General features: G+C 41.6%; 1 protein-coding gene across 5 annotated transcripts in view; it reads right to left on the bottom strand.

Annotated features, from left to right (window-relative positions):
* LOC125463239 (potassium voltage-gated channel subfamily A member 5-like) overlaps positions 1-15,419 on the bottom strand; it is a 250,377-nt gene that overhangs the window by 91,965 nt on the left and 142,993 nt on the right. For all 5 annotated transcript variants that reach the window (XR_009447229.1, XM_048554243.2, XM_048554244.2 and 2 more), the window contains one exon: positions 9,463-9,585. The gene's annotated coding sequence lies outside the window, so the exon portion shown is untranslated. The remainder of the gene's footprint in view (positions 1-9,462; positions 9,586-15,419) is intronic.

Genomic DNA, 15,419 nt, shown 5'->3' with positions numbered 1-15,419 from the left:
CTTTGTCTAACTTGCTCATTACATCTTCAAAAGAATTCTGTCAGATTTATTAGGCGTGACTTCCCCTGGATTACGCCGAGCTGCTCAGCCCTCTTATACCACAAACTTCCAAGTAGTCTGTAATCTCATCATTAATAATGGACTCTAAAATCTTACCAATGATTGAGGTCAGTCTAACCAGCCTGGAGAATTTTTCATTTTTTGCCTCCCTCCCTTCTTAAACAGGTACTATATTAGCCATTTTCCTGTCCTCTGGGACCCAGAGCTTTGAAAGTTTGTGATTTCAAATAAACCTGTTGGACTATGAGCTGGTGTCGTGTGACTTCTGAAGCAACCAGATAGTAGGGGTGAGAGAAGTTCTGGTATCTTTCACTCTGGAGTCTAGTGTAAAACACCTATCCAATTTCTCCACCATTCCTTTGTTATAAAACTACTTCTCTAGCCTCATTTTCCAGTGGTCAAAGGCTCACTCTTGCCTCTCTCTTACTTTTTACTTATCTTATAAACTCTTGCAATCTTATATTATCAGCTATTTTACCTTCATATTTCATGTTGTCACCTCTTATTGCTCTTGCGCTATCGTTTGCTGTTTTAGAATAGAATAGATTCCCTACAGTGTGGAAACAGGCCCTTTGGCTCAACAAGTCACACCGCTCCTTGGAGCATCCCACCCAGACCCATCCCCACGATAACCTACACACCCCTGAACACTACAGGCAATTGAGCATGGCCAATCCACCTAGTCTGCACATCTTTGGACAATGGGAGGAAACCGGAACACCCAGAGGAAACCCACGCAGACACAGGGAAAGTGTGCAAAAGCTGAACAGACAGTTACCCAAGGCTAGAATCAAACCTCGGTCCCTGGTGTTGTGAGGTTGCAGTGCTAACCACTGAGCCACCGTGCCACCCTTTGTAAAGGCTTCCCAATTCTCTGACTTCCCACTAACCTTCATCATGTTGTCTGCTTTTTCTTTTGCTTTTCTGCTGTCCCTGACATCTGTTTTCAGCTATGTCTGCCTCACCATCCCCCTGGTATGCTTCTTTGTCCTTGGGATGAATTTCTGCTCTGCCTCCTGAATTATCCCCAGAAACTCCTACCATTGCTGCCTCACTGTCTTCCTCACTAGGTTACCCTTCAAATCTACTCTGGCCAGATCCTGTCTCATATCTTTGTGGATACCTTCACTCAATTGTAATAATGTTATGTCTAAACCCAGTTTCTCCCAGTTAAACTGTGGTGAAAATTCTATCATATTATAGTCACTTCCCCCAAAGGGTTCCTTCGCCTAAAACTCCCTGAATAAATGCCTCATTACACATCACCAAATCCAGAATTTTCTGTTCCCAAATGGGGTCTACCACAAGCTGCTCAAAAACCATCTCGTAGACATTGTACAAATGCCTTTTAATGAGATCTGCTACAAACCTGATCCCAATCCACCTGTGTGTTGAAGTCCCCCATGATTATTGCATTAGTGCCTTTCTTATTCATGTTCTGGATCTCCTGATTTACTTTCTTTCCCACTTCCTGAACACTGCTACATAACTCCAGTCAGGGTCTTCTTTCCTTTGCAATTCCACAACTCTACCCACACAGATTCTACGCATTCCGACTCTACACTTCTTCTTGATTTATTTCCATTTCTTACTGGCAAGGCAACCCACCTCCTCTGCCCATTTGTCTGTACTTTCAACAGGGCAGGAATTCTTGAATGTTTACTTCCCAGCCCAGATCCCCTCGCAGCCATCTCTCTGTGATACCAGACATTTTAAAATGCTGTTAACCCTGTATCATTTGCTTGTGGCAAATAATCATGCATTATTACCACTTTAGTTCTGCTTTTTAATTTGGCACCTAGTCGCTCATATTCCTTCAGCCCTTTTCCTTTTTCCTCTTTCTACCTATTTTGTTGGCACCTACATGGGCTACATCAGTTGGATCTTTACCTCCCACCCCAAGTTCCTCTGCATCTCGCGTTAGATATCCTGAACCTGGGCATCAGACAGGCAACACTGCCTTCATGTCTCTCGATTGCAGCCACAGAGAGCAGTGTCTGTTAATGTTGGATTACAAGTACCGTTTCTTTTTGCTCCCCTTCCTGAATGGCTCCTTGTGTTATGGTTAGTTTGCTCTCCTCCCTACAGCCCCCACTCTCGTCTACACAGGGATCAAGAATCTCACATCTGTTAGACACACTGAAGGGCTGAGGCTCCTTCAGCATTACCTCCTGAATCCCTCTACCTGCCTCACAAAGTCACACCCTCCTGTCCTTGATCACTAACCGAAATTGAGGTAGTTAATTTCAGGGGACTGATTGCCTCCTGAAACACAGCATTCAGGTAACTCTTCCCTTTACTGTTGTGTTGCAGTGCTTGAATCTCAGACTTCGGCTCATCAGCTCAGAGCAGAAGGTTCTCAAGTAACCCATACTTGTCATGGATGTGGTCTATATGAACCCCAGTTGGGACAATGCAGGTGAGAAATGTAAGTGCTGGGAAGTTGAACATTTTTTGAAGTTCAAGTAACACTATTAACATGAAGTGAATTATGGAAAGCATTGAAATGGGCCTTGTCCACTCTATCCTAATTATTGGGTTTACATTTGTGTGCATGGGTATATGCTGTTATTACAAGTAGGAATACAGCAGCAAGCCTACAAACCTTCAATTTAACATTTTATGCTGTTTATGATAATCATTCACACGTTTTCAGAGAATGAATTCCTCCACATACCAACTGTTATGATTAAGTTAAAATCACAAACTGTGACCGTGGATACATAGTCAATCAACCAGCCCATATGCAGCAAGATATGATAACAGAACTATGCTCGAAAATAAAGCAATTTTCAAGACTGTAGGGAAATTATTGGAGGCTGGTGGGGAATAGCAGTGGGACTGATTGATTCAGAGACTAGGATGGTGAATCTTAATACAGGAAACTATGAAGATATGAGGAGTCAGTTGACCTTAATAGATTGGGGAGAGTTAGTTAAAGTGATGACAGTGGATCAGCAATGGCAAACACTCAAGAACATATCAGGGTACTGCAACAACTGTTTATTCCTGTCAGACACAAAAGCAATGTTGGTGAGAGGGCCAATCCATGGCTAACAAGGGAAATTAGAGATAGTATCTGATCCAAGGAAGAAGCAAACAGATTGGCCAAGAAAAATAAAATGTTTGAGGATTGGGAGCAGTTTAGAATTCAAAGAAGGACCTAGGGATTGATTAAAAAAAGGGAAAATGTGGTGCAAAAAAAGCTTGCAGACAACACAAAGACTGATACTAAGAGCTTCTATTGATGTGTGAAGAGGAAGAACTGGGGGCTGTGAATGGGAAATTCTGAAACTGATGTAAAGCATCAGAAGAATCGCAGATATAAGTGGGAAGGGACTCAACGAGGAGAGGAAAACATTGAGACAAGAAAGGAAGAAGTAAAGTCTGTGGGGCTGAGACAATTTACTTGCTGGTGCAGTGCAGTCCTGTTTGTGGATTTCAGAAGAAGGTAGAATTGCTCTGTATGTGGTTGGGGAATATAACCTTGGAGGTTCTTCATAGTGGGAAGATTCCCAGATGAAATGGAGATGAATGACCATTGTGGACACAATAGCCAAGGTGATTGATAGTAGGGTCATGGTCCGGGGATGTTAGGACGTGGTGTTTGAGACCTGGCCCTCAGCCTTCACAATGTGGTAGTCAGTCTGCCAGACAATGCCAGCATCGCCCCCGCGTTAGCAGGCTTGATGACAAAGTCAAGGCTGGATCTGAGAGCATGGTGTTCTGTTCAATGGGAGATCGGTTTGAGTGGGTGAAGGAACCAGAGAAATGAAGGGCACAGATGCCACATTGACAGTTCTCAATGAACAGGTCCAGTGAAGCTAAAAGACCAGAAGGAGGAGTCCGGGTCAAGGGACAGAGTTAGAGGCAGCGAGGTACAGGCAAATTGCTACTTCATCCCGGGTGGTATGTTTGACCTTTGGATAGTGAGGAAGGAGAAAGCAAACAAGCAGAAGTTACGCCTTCTGCGACTGCATGAGAAGGAGGATACCAGGGTATCCTGGAAGGAAAGGGCCTATTTTTATCAGCAAATGGTCCCCATGATCAACTTTTTATTCTTCCTGGCTTACAGTTATCCATTGCATCGTCTGCCTAACTGCCTTTCCCTCTGTCTGGGCTCCATCTCCACCTATCACTTACTTCCTTACCACCACTCGAACCAGTCCCCCCCACTTCCTTATAGCAAATATACCACCTCTTCCTAGCTGCTGTCAGTCCTGAAGAAGGGTCACTGGACCCAAAGCATTGATTTTGTTTTCTCTTCACAGATGCTGCTGAATCTGCTGAGTTTTTCCAGCAATTTCCGTTTTTGTGATGAAGTTAGCCCCGTTTTCCCTTCACCCAAGTGCTTTCTTATCCTGCTTATACCTGTTTATGTGCCTGTATGTGTATGTATTTGCACGTGCGCAAAGCAGTGTTTATAAGAGGTTTAGAGTTTTAACTAGAAGAGTATTCACAATTGAGTTTAATTGTTTACCAGTGGCTCAAATCTTATTATTTGTAAGATCCTTAAGGGGTCTGATGGTGCTGGGGAAGTGGCCCTAATTCTGAGCCAGGAGCCCCGGTTTCACGTTTCCCCTACTCCAGAGTTGTGTTATAACATCTCTGAACAGGTTGATTAGAAAAGAAAGAGCTACATTGTGATTCTTTTCAAGTGCAGAAACCCGATCCATGCTTTCTGTCTGGGTCTGAAGATTCAGGAGCTTGGGGATTTTGAATGTTTCTTTTAAAATCTTTACTGTTTAAGACATTGCCAGTAACAGCGAAGCTTCATTCCCAGCACACTAACCCCGTGGATAGCAACAAAATTCAAAACTCTTACTTTAAACGCATCAAATTTCTAGATGGTATATCAACATGACAACATTTGTATTATTGTAACACTTTCCATCTTGCAGTGATAGTGTCAGAGTCATATAGCATGGAAACAGACCCTTCAGTCTAACGAGTCCATGCCGACCACGTTCCCAAACTAAACTAGTCCCACTTACCTGCATTTAACTCATATCCCTCCAAACCATTCCTTTTCATATGCTTATCCAAATGGCTTTTACACATTAATTGGACAACATTCATTGCTTCCTCTGGCAGTTCATTCCACATATGAACCACTCTCTGTGTAAACTAAGTTACCCATCATGTCTTTAAATTTTTCTCCTCTCACCTTAAAAATATGCCCTCTAGTTTTCAACTTCCCTGTATTAGGGAAAGATTTTTTTGCTAGTCACATTATCTATGCCCCTCATGATTTTATAAACCTCCATAAGGTCGTGCCTCAATTTCCTGTGATCCAGTGATCAAAGTCCCAGCCTATTTGGCCTAACTCAATTGTTCCATTCCTGGCAACATCCTGGTAAATCTTTTTCTGAACCCTCTCCAATGTGATAATATCATTCCTGTTATGATTGGAATGAGGATGACCAGATGGATCTCACTGAAATGAGTTCCCTAATTGGGGCTATTAACCTGGTCTAATCAGGGAGCCCTGGATGCCATATATAATTAAGAGATTCATGGATTTTCCTCACTCCAGGTACTGATGGTCAGAGTCCCATACTGTGTAAATAAAAGGTGACTTAGTGATGGGATACCAGCCTCTGTGGAGTTATTTCTCTTCCAAAAGCAGGGCAACCAGGGCTCTACAGAGTACTCCAAGTTACCATCTTATTCCAAAGCCAGAGCCCAATCTGACTGCAGAGAGAATTCTCTCTGGGAAAGGCAGTCTCACATTCTCCAGGCTTGACGCAGTAGACAATGTGAATGCATTGCCGGTCACCTGAGTTCAAAAAGTTCTCCCTTGGGTCTCCTGGCTGGTTCTTAATTCAAGCTCAACCATCTCCCTCGTGGCCCAAAATATCTGGCTGATTCATGATCTAACACTGGCAGGTGTATCACCAGAACTGATGGCAATGGTGCCAAGATCCAGTGACAAGACCAGCCTGTCTTGTCTGGTTTCAAAATATTGTGGGGTTAGTGTGAGAGCCATAGCAAGCAGCTTCAAGAACCTTGCTGCACAACAAAGGTATGAATATACTTTGATGATTTCACAAGACTTAGCACATACAGGAGCCAACTCCAATCAACTTTGATAATATGCTTGAAGAACATCAATGTTACTGCATTCAATTTCAGCATTTAGTTGAATCTCAACTAAATCCAACATCCTGACAACCTATTCCAAGCTGGGGTCGCGTTTTCTGCAAAACGGTCCCCACGTCCATCATGGCCAACTGCACCTCCCAGTTGCGAACCATTTCCACTCCCCCTCCCATTCCTCAGACGACATGTCCATCATGGGCCTCCGGCAGTCCCACAATGATGCCACCCGAAGGTTGCAGGAACAGCAACTCATATTTCGTTTGTGAACCTTGCAGCCCAATGTTATCAATGTGGACTTCACAAGCTTCAAAATCTCCCCTTCCCCCACTGCATGCCAAAACCAGCCCAGCTCGTCCTCTCCACCCACTGCATCCCAACACCAGCCCAGCCTGTCCATGCCTCCCTAACCAGTTCTTCCTCTCACCTATCCCTTCCTCCCACCTCAAACCGCACCTCCACGTCCTACCTACTAACCTCATCCCGCCTCCTTGACCCGTCAGTCTTCCCTGGACTGACCTATCCCCTCCCTACCTCCCCACCTATACTCTCATCTTCACCTATCTTCTTTTCTCTCCATCTTCGGTCCGCCTCCCCCTCTCTCCCTATTTATTCCAGAACCCTCTCCCCATCCCCCTCTCTGATGAAGGGTCTAGGACCAAAATGTCAGCTTTTGTGCTCCTGAGATGCTGCTTGGCCTGCTGTGTTCATCCAGCTCCACACTTTGTTATCTTAACCTATTCCAGGCTTTGCTTACACTGTCTAATGACGTACTTCTTAATACCTGTTCCCTCTGTCTTTTCACAACAATACCCTGAATCCTCTACTGCTCTAGTCATCTGAAAATATTGTCCCAACATTGGCTTCTCTAATCCATTTGTATCAAGCATGCATTCCTACTGTGATTTTTACACTTACAGCGTTTCATGCACTCTGGAAATGATCCAGATCCACTGTCATTGTAAAATTGGTCATGGGTTCTAAGTTAGGAGGTCATGAGTTCAAGTACCACTCAAGTCTTGAGAACATAATAATAGCTTCCACTTAAATGAAAGCAAAATTCTATAGATGCTGGAAATCTGAACGAGAAACAGAAAGTGCTGGAGAAACTGTGAGCATCATTGAAGAGAGAAACGGTTAACACTTTTAAGTCCAGTAATGACTTCTTCAGAACTGAGAAACTTGTAGAGGCAATTATAACAGCAGGGTGGAGGCTGGGAATTCTAAATGAGTAACTCACAAGAATTGCTGTCAGAGGTACTCATTTCCAGCTGAGATGGTAAACAAAAATCTTCCTGGAGGCACCGATGCAACAAATGGCACTATATCAAAGATGAGCAGGTGCATTCTTCTGTCCAATATTTGTCCCTCAATCACCATCACTTAAAACAAATGAATGTGGTTGTTGTTTCAATACTGTTTGCGACATCTCGCGGTGTGTAAATTGGCTGCCCGATATCGCACAATAACATAGTTACAACACATAACGTACTTCATTGGCTGCAAAATGCTTTGAGATATCCTGAGGTTCTGCAAATTCTTTCCTTTTTCTAATGGAACTGTATACTTTCCCTGTCCTCAGCTAACTGTAATCTGTGGAGTTAAAACATTATCTTGGCCTGTATGAAATTCACTTGTACAAGAGTTCGGCTGGGATATTAATCCATCGATTTGACTACACCTTCCATTAAATTGTCACACTTTTGTATCAAGCTTTTTTCCAATAAATATCACACAAAACAATTTCACAACAAGTTTCTGTAAGAATGAATATAGCAAATGTACATTTGAAAATAGGAATTGAATTTCTGGCATCAACATACAGGCTTAGTTGTATAGAGTATTTTCAGAAAAGCGGTTCCTTTTGTCCTGTATTGTGCACCAGTAATATCCTCAGTCACATAACACAGTCTCAGAATGTGTTAATTACCTCTTCATAAAACAGGAATAGCGTGTCTTATTCTAATGATGTGCACTGTATTGCTGGGCCTGATAGTTTCCTCAGTGATGTGCTGTCAGCCATCTAATTACACCTTCTGCCGAAAGCAGGAGGTTTGTTTTTGGGTGTCACAGAGTGTATTTTGTTTGTATCCGTGTGATACGTTTTCCTTTTTTTGAGCAGATTCTTGTGCTTAGCTGTCAGTGCAGCAGATGAAGTATATTGCTTTCTGAAAAAAAATGAAAATTAAATACTGCATTGTTTTTTCATGACAATGGAAATATTTCCTGTCATCAGGTCATGTTTGACTGAGCCAACACATGGAATGGAATGTTGTACTTTTAGACAAGAAAAATGAAAAATGTTCAATTGTGCAAAGGCTATTCAGGCCAATTGGGTTCGGTTGTATTTTACATCTGTGGATTATCTTAGCATTACGTTGCATCCTCTATTTTTAACAACACAGATCAAATGGTTGGATTTTTTTCTTACAACTTTTTTGTTTTTCACGAATGAATTATTCTCTCCATTTCCACAACTGTCCTCAAGTGAAAAGTTTTGCTAAATATCTCACAAAAATTCGAGTGAACAATGTCAACCATATTGCCCTCATCTAAAAATGTGGTACCATTCCTCTCAATGATGTGACTTGACCACTCGAACAACTCTCTTTCACATGTAGCAAATACATTTGGTTGCTAAAGCAGAGGCATCATTATTAAAAATGTAAAATTCATCCCCTGATGCCAAGCTCACTACATTTTCCCTCTTGTTCTTGGCAACTCTCCACTTATCAGAAAATCCAGTCAACAGTCCAGAGGCCCCAAACGTACCTGCATTATTGGTACTTGAAACTTGGGGCATTGCTTACTCTAATCCTCATCCCTATCCCCATCAATACTCTCATGTCTATATGTCTACTTTATTATTGTTGATCACATTATCAACTAAAGTCCATGCAGTTTTGAACAGACTGTCCAGGCAGCTGAAGAACTGAGACGCCAACAGCGTTTCCTAAATCCACAGTATGAATTCTGAAAAGTGCGTCAGACAACCACCTCAGAAGTAGAGAAGGGACAGCAAGAATAAAACTGATGGAAGATATTTCTGACAGCAACTTTTACAACTGTATTGTACTTATGGCACATAGTTTGCCTGATCATCTGAGCAAGTCTAATTTCCCTTCCTCAGTAGTGAAACTGCTTGTCTCAAGTACGTGCTAAAGTCAGTCTCAGGAGAGAATGAGTTTCGGAGAGCACTGGTTCTCAGTAATTTTGCATCAGTGCAAACCATCATTCCAGGAACTTCCCAGTAACACATATCTAACTTTTAAAGCATCAATTCCTTTTGCTCTTGTGTATTACCTGATAACAAATGCTTTTGGTGTTTAACTAATCTTCAAATAAGGACTCCTCTTATCAGTCCAGGGTGAAACTATTGACCAGCGCTGTGGATCTTGGATTTGTGGACTCCCTTGTTCACGGTACCTGAAATTCAGGAATCATAGAAAGTATGAGACATAGAAACGAATGCTCAGCTGCCCATTAGTTTTAATTACCTGTATTTAATTTTCATTTATTTTGTACCATCTCTTAAAAATAAATCTTATTAATTAATGTCTCCAGAGTGATCACAGATTTGGAATTCAGGATGGAGATCCATGCACCTGATTAACATTCTACAAAATCCATACAATTCAACAAATGCACAATCAAATGGACAGCCAATAACTGATCTCAGAACCTGGATTTTTAGTATGAACTCCCATTACATAAAGTTCTTTGGCAGAAGTGCCAATTTTCAACTATATGGGAAAACTTTAGTCTTTAGTTTTAGACCTATCCTTTCAAATCAACATTGTTTTAAAAATAGGTTGTCTGGCCTTGGTAATGCTTGTGCTCTTCACTAACAGATGAATGACAATGACCAAAAGGAGAATACTTGCTCACGTCATTCTGTACCTCTTAATTTTTGAGGACTCGTTGGCAATAGTTGTGTTTTTGTTGTTTAGCAAGTTCAATTTCGTAAATGCAGGCTTTTCAATGTTGAATTAAAATTACAAATGCCAAATGCTGGTAAATTATACACATTAAAAATGTTCATAGCTATTAACAAGCATGTTTTAAGTGGCAAGATGTTAGGGAAGACATGATTGAAATTTCATTTCTTACTGATTAGTTTCAATCCTGTAAAATAAATTTACACCATTCATGAAATGACTTGGTCATTTTATCTGACAAAAATACTTTGTTTTGAATAAAAAAAGTAAAATTCTCAAAGTAACATATTAAAGTAAAAGGTCAAGAATTGGAAATAAAATAATTAGCTAATGGGCATTCAACTTAATACTGTAGTCAGACAGTTGGAAAGAATTACATCTTATTAAATCCACATAGTTTTGGACCAGGTCAACTGTAAACATGACAAACAATTTTCACATGGAAAGCTTCCACAGTCAGCAAAAACAAAACAACAGTTTTTGTCCTTGTCCTTGTTTCAGAGCCCTGAGAAACAATGGATATTTTTAACTTACAATAAAACTTAATTTTTAATACAGCACTGAAAAAGCTGAAAATGGTGGATGCAACTTAAGTGGTTGTCTGGACTGAGAGACACACTGAGAGACACAGAGTACTTTTCTCAAAGTTTAGACAAGTCTGGGTGGGATGGGTACAGTATGATCCTTAGTGAGATGTCATATTGACATGCGATGCCTCCCCCCATGGTGTCGGGATAGTATTAGCTCATGAATGGCCCAATAGCTTACGCGTTCAGGACTTTGGTGAATGCAGATTGTAAATATGTCCAGTTTGAGAAGGAAACTTTGGCGGTCATATGCGAAGTCAGGAAGTTCCACCAATGCCTTTACGAATGTAAATTTGTAAAATAATGGAGTAAAGCAAGCTTTGTTCTTGCATGTTGGGTCTCAACACTCAATTCACTAGAGTCCATACCTTTGGGATTCACTGAGGCTCGAGTTGTGCTCATGTGGCCAGAAGCCGACAACTGCTACAGCGATCTCCACCATGATGATAAAGAACTCTAATATAACGAAAAGCTGAGAAGGAGAAGACGTGTTGATTTTTGCTATGGCTCCTTTGTTATCTCTAGGTCTACATATGTAATTGAAAACAGACTACAAATCCCTGCTCATTCTAATTAAAGAGAATAAAGCAGTGCCACCCATAGCTTCAGGCTCAATTCAGCACTGGGCTCTGATACTGTGTACAAGTACAAGCTGCAACACCATCCAAGAGGCCAAGTAGCAAATGCGGATGCCTTGAGTCACCTCCCGCTGACAAACACACCATTGGTGGTACTATCATTGGAAGAGTCTGTAATAGCTTTAAATATTCTCGACACGCTTCTGGTTACTGCTGAAAATAATTGGTCTGTGGACACAAAAAGATTCAGTCCCAGCAAAACTGAAACAGCTGGTGGTGATGGGGGAAACCAAAGGACTAGCACAACTGGAATTGGAACCATTTTGGACCCAGAGAGACCAGGTCATAGTAGAGGATGGCATATTGTCATGGGGAGCAAGAGTGATTGTCCTGAGCAAAGATGACCACTGGCTGAACTCCACCAGGATCATTCCAGGGTTTCCAAAATTAAGATATTCGTGAGAAGTCATGTCTAGTGGCCAGGACCAGATACAGGCATAGCAGCTTTGGTGGTGCAGTGCCCAGAGTGCCAACCATGATAAAAGCTAGGGTCAACGATAAAAGTTAGTGCCAACAATTGATAAAAATTACTGCCAGCAACTCCCCCACATTCATTGGAATAACCAGGTAAACCCTGGACTCAGTTACATGTCAACTATGCAGGCCCTTTCATGGGCTCAATGTTCTTAGTCATTGTGGGTGCCGACTCATACTGGATGTGCATAGTGCTCATTTGTAAAACACAGGGACAACAATAGAAAAAGTGTGTGCAAATTTTGCATTTCATAGACTCACAGAGTTGTTGGTCACAGATAACGGGCCATTGTTTACCAGCAGGGAATTGGAGCATTTCCTAAAGTTGAAAGATATTCAACATATAAGACAGGTCCATACTATCCACCACCCAATAGTTTGGCAGAAAGAGCAGTCCAAACTTTGAAGGCAGGCTTTCAGCCTACAGCTTCACTAGACATTCAACTGTCCTGGTTCCTATTCGATTACAGGACCACCCCTTGTTCAAATCCAGGGATAGCTCCAGCAGAGTTGCACAAATGGAGAAGACTCTGCTCCAGGTTAAATCGGATTTTCCTGGACCTGGGGAGGGGAAGGGTGAAACAGCATCAGGAATGTCAATGCCAGACACAAGACTTCACTAAGCAGTAGAGGCAGTTTCCTTCAGGGAACAAAGTTTGGTCTAAGAACTACAGGAACGGCCCTGCATGGGTAAGGGGCATCATCGACATGAGGTCAGGTCTCGTGACATATAAAGTTACGACTGGTAAAATGATCTTGAACAACCACTTGGACTACATAATAGCTGCAAATTCACAAAACAGGTCAGGAGCAAAACATGCCCGAATCCTCAGAACAAATCGGTGAGGCTCGCAGAACTAATGAGTTCTCCCTCTCCATCTCCATCTCAGAATCTGGGATGGACATGGTAGATATCACTGCCTCTACTGTGCATTACACACCACCTGTATCTGAGCCAGAGTTGGGGGAACCTGACCCAGTGCTAAGATGCCCCAGGAGAAGCTACAAGAAAATGAACCAGCCTTTGTTGTCAGACTCAGGGAGAGGAAGTGAGGGGAGGGTGGTGGTGGGGTGGTTGTGGTTGTTGAGAATGGATGTTGTAATTGACCCTGTTACAATCAAGTGGCCCTCACAGAGTGAATTCCCTGATTGGGGCTGTTAAGGTGATCCAAGCAGGGAGCCCTACCTGACAAATACAAACAGGAGGGTCAGACATCCCTGGCACTCAGAACTGGCTTGGAGGAAGCTGGACCAGTGTCAAGGGCTCTCTACATGTAAATAAAGGGTGACTTGGTAACAGGACACTGAGCTCTGGAGTTATTTCAGATACAAATTAAATTTCAATCAAACTACAGAACCAGGCATGAAGGGTCTAGGCCCAAAATGTCAGCTTTTGTGCTCCTGAGATGCTGCTTGGCCTTTAGTGTTCATCCAGCTTCACACTTTATTATCTTGGATTCTCCAACATCTGCAGTTCCCATTATTTCTGCTCAATTGCCTTTCTCAACTTATCCTGTATCATCGACTACAATGTTCAACTGTCCACAATTTGCGTACAATTTAGAGACTGATCTAAAAAAAACTTTTATCTTTTTGGATGCAACACTTATTTCTAATCCGTCTATATGTGTGCTGCATTACTAATTCTTCTCATGTTTAGTGGTTAATAGATTCACTTTGTTACCCTAAGAAAGGGGGGTTAAATTGGTTGCTTTTACAACACAAGTTCATTGGGTCTAGGAGAAAAGTATCTACGAGGGCAAGGAATTCTTTTCATATTAACCTCATTGCAAACAGCCAGGGTGGTAGGTGAGTAAAGAAGGGAAGCCTTTTCAATTCTCCTCACTTGGAGTTCATAGTTTGGGGTATCTTGCCTGAAGCCGTAGCAAATAAACCCCCAAAAAAAAACGAGGTTGATAGAAAAACTCAGGAGGTCTGGCAGCATCTGTGAAGGAAAATCAGAGTTAACTATTTTGGTCTGGTGACCCTTCCTCAGAACTGGTTACCCACCCTGGTCCAATAGTACAATTTGAACCCATCAGTGAAATAGAAGCATTAGGATGGGTACATTGTCATTTTGAAACCAATCTGAAAGGACAGAAACTGCAAAAGACTTTCTTGAATTTACATGTTTACATATAAAAAAATGTTTTCATTCAATAGCAGCCATGTTCCAATCAAAGCGAAGAGGAAAAAATGAATCAAGATATACAAAGCAAAGCTTTGAATCGTTATGCTGAAAATGAAATAAAGATGGGAAAAACATATTGGATTAAGAGTGATACTTTAAATAGAAAAACATATTAGAATATATGCGTAAGTATTTTACTTCTTTTTAAATATGCAGCATTTGCATTTTCTGCAAAGGGAAATAAAACTCTACAGTTGTAAAGTTAATTTTTCAGTGCTAAATAGGTTGTTTAATGCTAATTATGATTTACTATGCTGTTAAAACCTCAGTTATACACCTGAATAAAAACATAAGGCAGATTCTTTGTAATAATGGGTAATTAGTTTCAGTTCACATCTTCAGTGATTCGTGTTGATTCAATCCAAAGACATAATGTAGGTCTTGAAAATTGTGAAATGTTGTAATTCATCAACAGGAAGATGTTAACTTACCAATCATGAAAACACACATTAGCCTGTTCGAATGAGAATTACAGTTTACCTCATTACAGGTACAAGACATTCATGGGACTGGATTTAATGGGCCTTATGCCAGTGTATTTAAATCTGGGTGTGGGGGGGTGGGTGGGGGAGAGAGGAGAAAGAGGTAGATATAGTTCTTGTGGCTAAATGGATCAAGGGATATGGGGGTGGGTGGGGGTAGGATGATGGTATTGAGCTCGATGATCAGTTACAATTATTTGAATGACATGAAGAGTTGAATGTCCTATTCCTGTTTCTATCTTCCATGTTTTATAACGTTGACCTTGGCCTATTGATGTTCGTAAATGCATCCTTCCAGCTCAGCCTCTACTTTGGCAGGGGTGCCTCATACCTGGTGGTGTAGCTCAGCAGCTTTTACTGAATGAGCCATTGTCAGGCAGGGTGAGGAACTAATTTTGACATTACCTTGTTCTCATTGAAGGCACCTCATACTTCCCCAACAAATCTCCCTTCCAACTCCACAAAGCCACACCCCCCTCTTATACATCTCCCCTCTGACATCCCAAGCCAGCTGACTCACAACTATCTCACTGGGTCTTCCAGTAAGACCCTGTCAATACCCAATACTTAATTTGAAGTCCAGGACATTCCTTTTGCTGGGGAACTGTCTATATACCCAGCAATGGCTATTGTATTGACAATACAATGGCCCATACTCCCTTTTTACACAGCTGAGTCATGCTGAGAAGTACCAAGCAACAGCTTTCATTATCTTTTTGAAATGTCAGTACAACAGATGTAAGTATTATGTGAATAACTTTGAGATCAGAAGGTTACATAGCTGAAGCACGAACTATGTTTATGCTGCCTTTCTGTACTGTAACTTTAGACAAATAGCACAGGTTGGATGCAAAGCATGACTCAGACAACATTGCTTTGATACAGTGGGGATAAAATTTCATGTCATTTTGCTGCTAGATTGAAGTCCCACTTCACTGGCTCACCATCAC

This window comes from Stegostoma tigrinum, chromosome 25 (genome assembly GCF_030684315.1).
Source record: "Stegostoma tigrinum isolate sSteTig4 chromosome 25, sSteTig4.hap1, whole genome shotgun sequence".
NCBI classification, from domain to species: domain Eukaryota; kingdom Metazoa; phylum Chordata; class Chondrichthyes; order Orectolobiformes; family Stegostomatidae; genus Stegostoma; species Stegostoma tigrinum.
The sequence above is the reverse complement of the archived record's forward strand: the minus strand, read 5'-3'. Positions and strand labels throughout refer to the sequence as shown.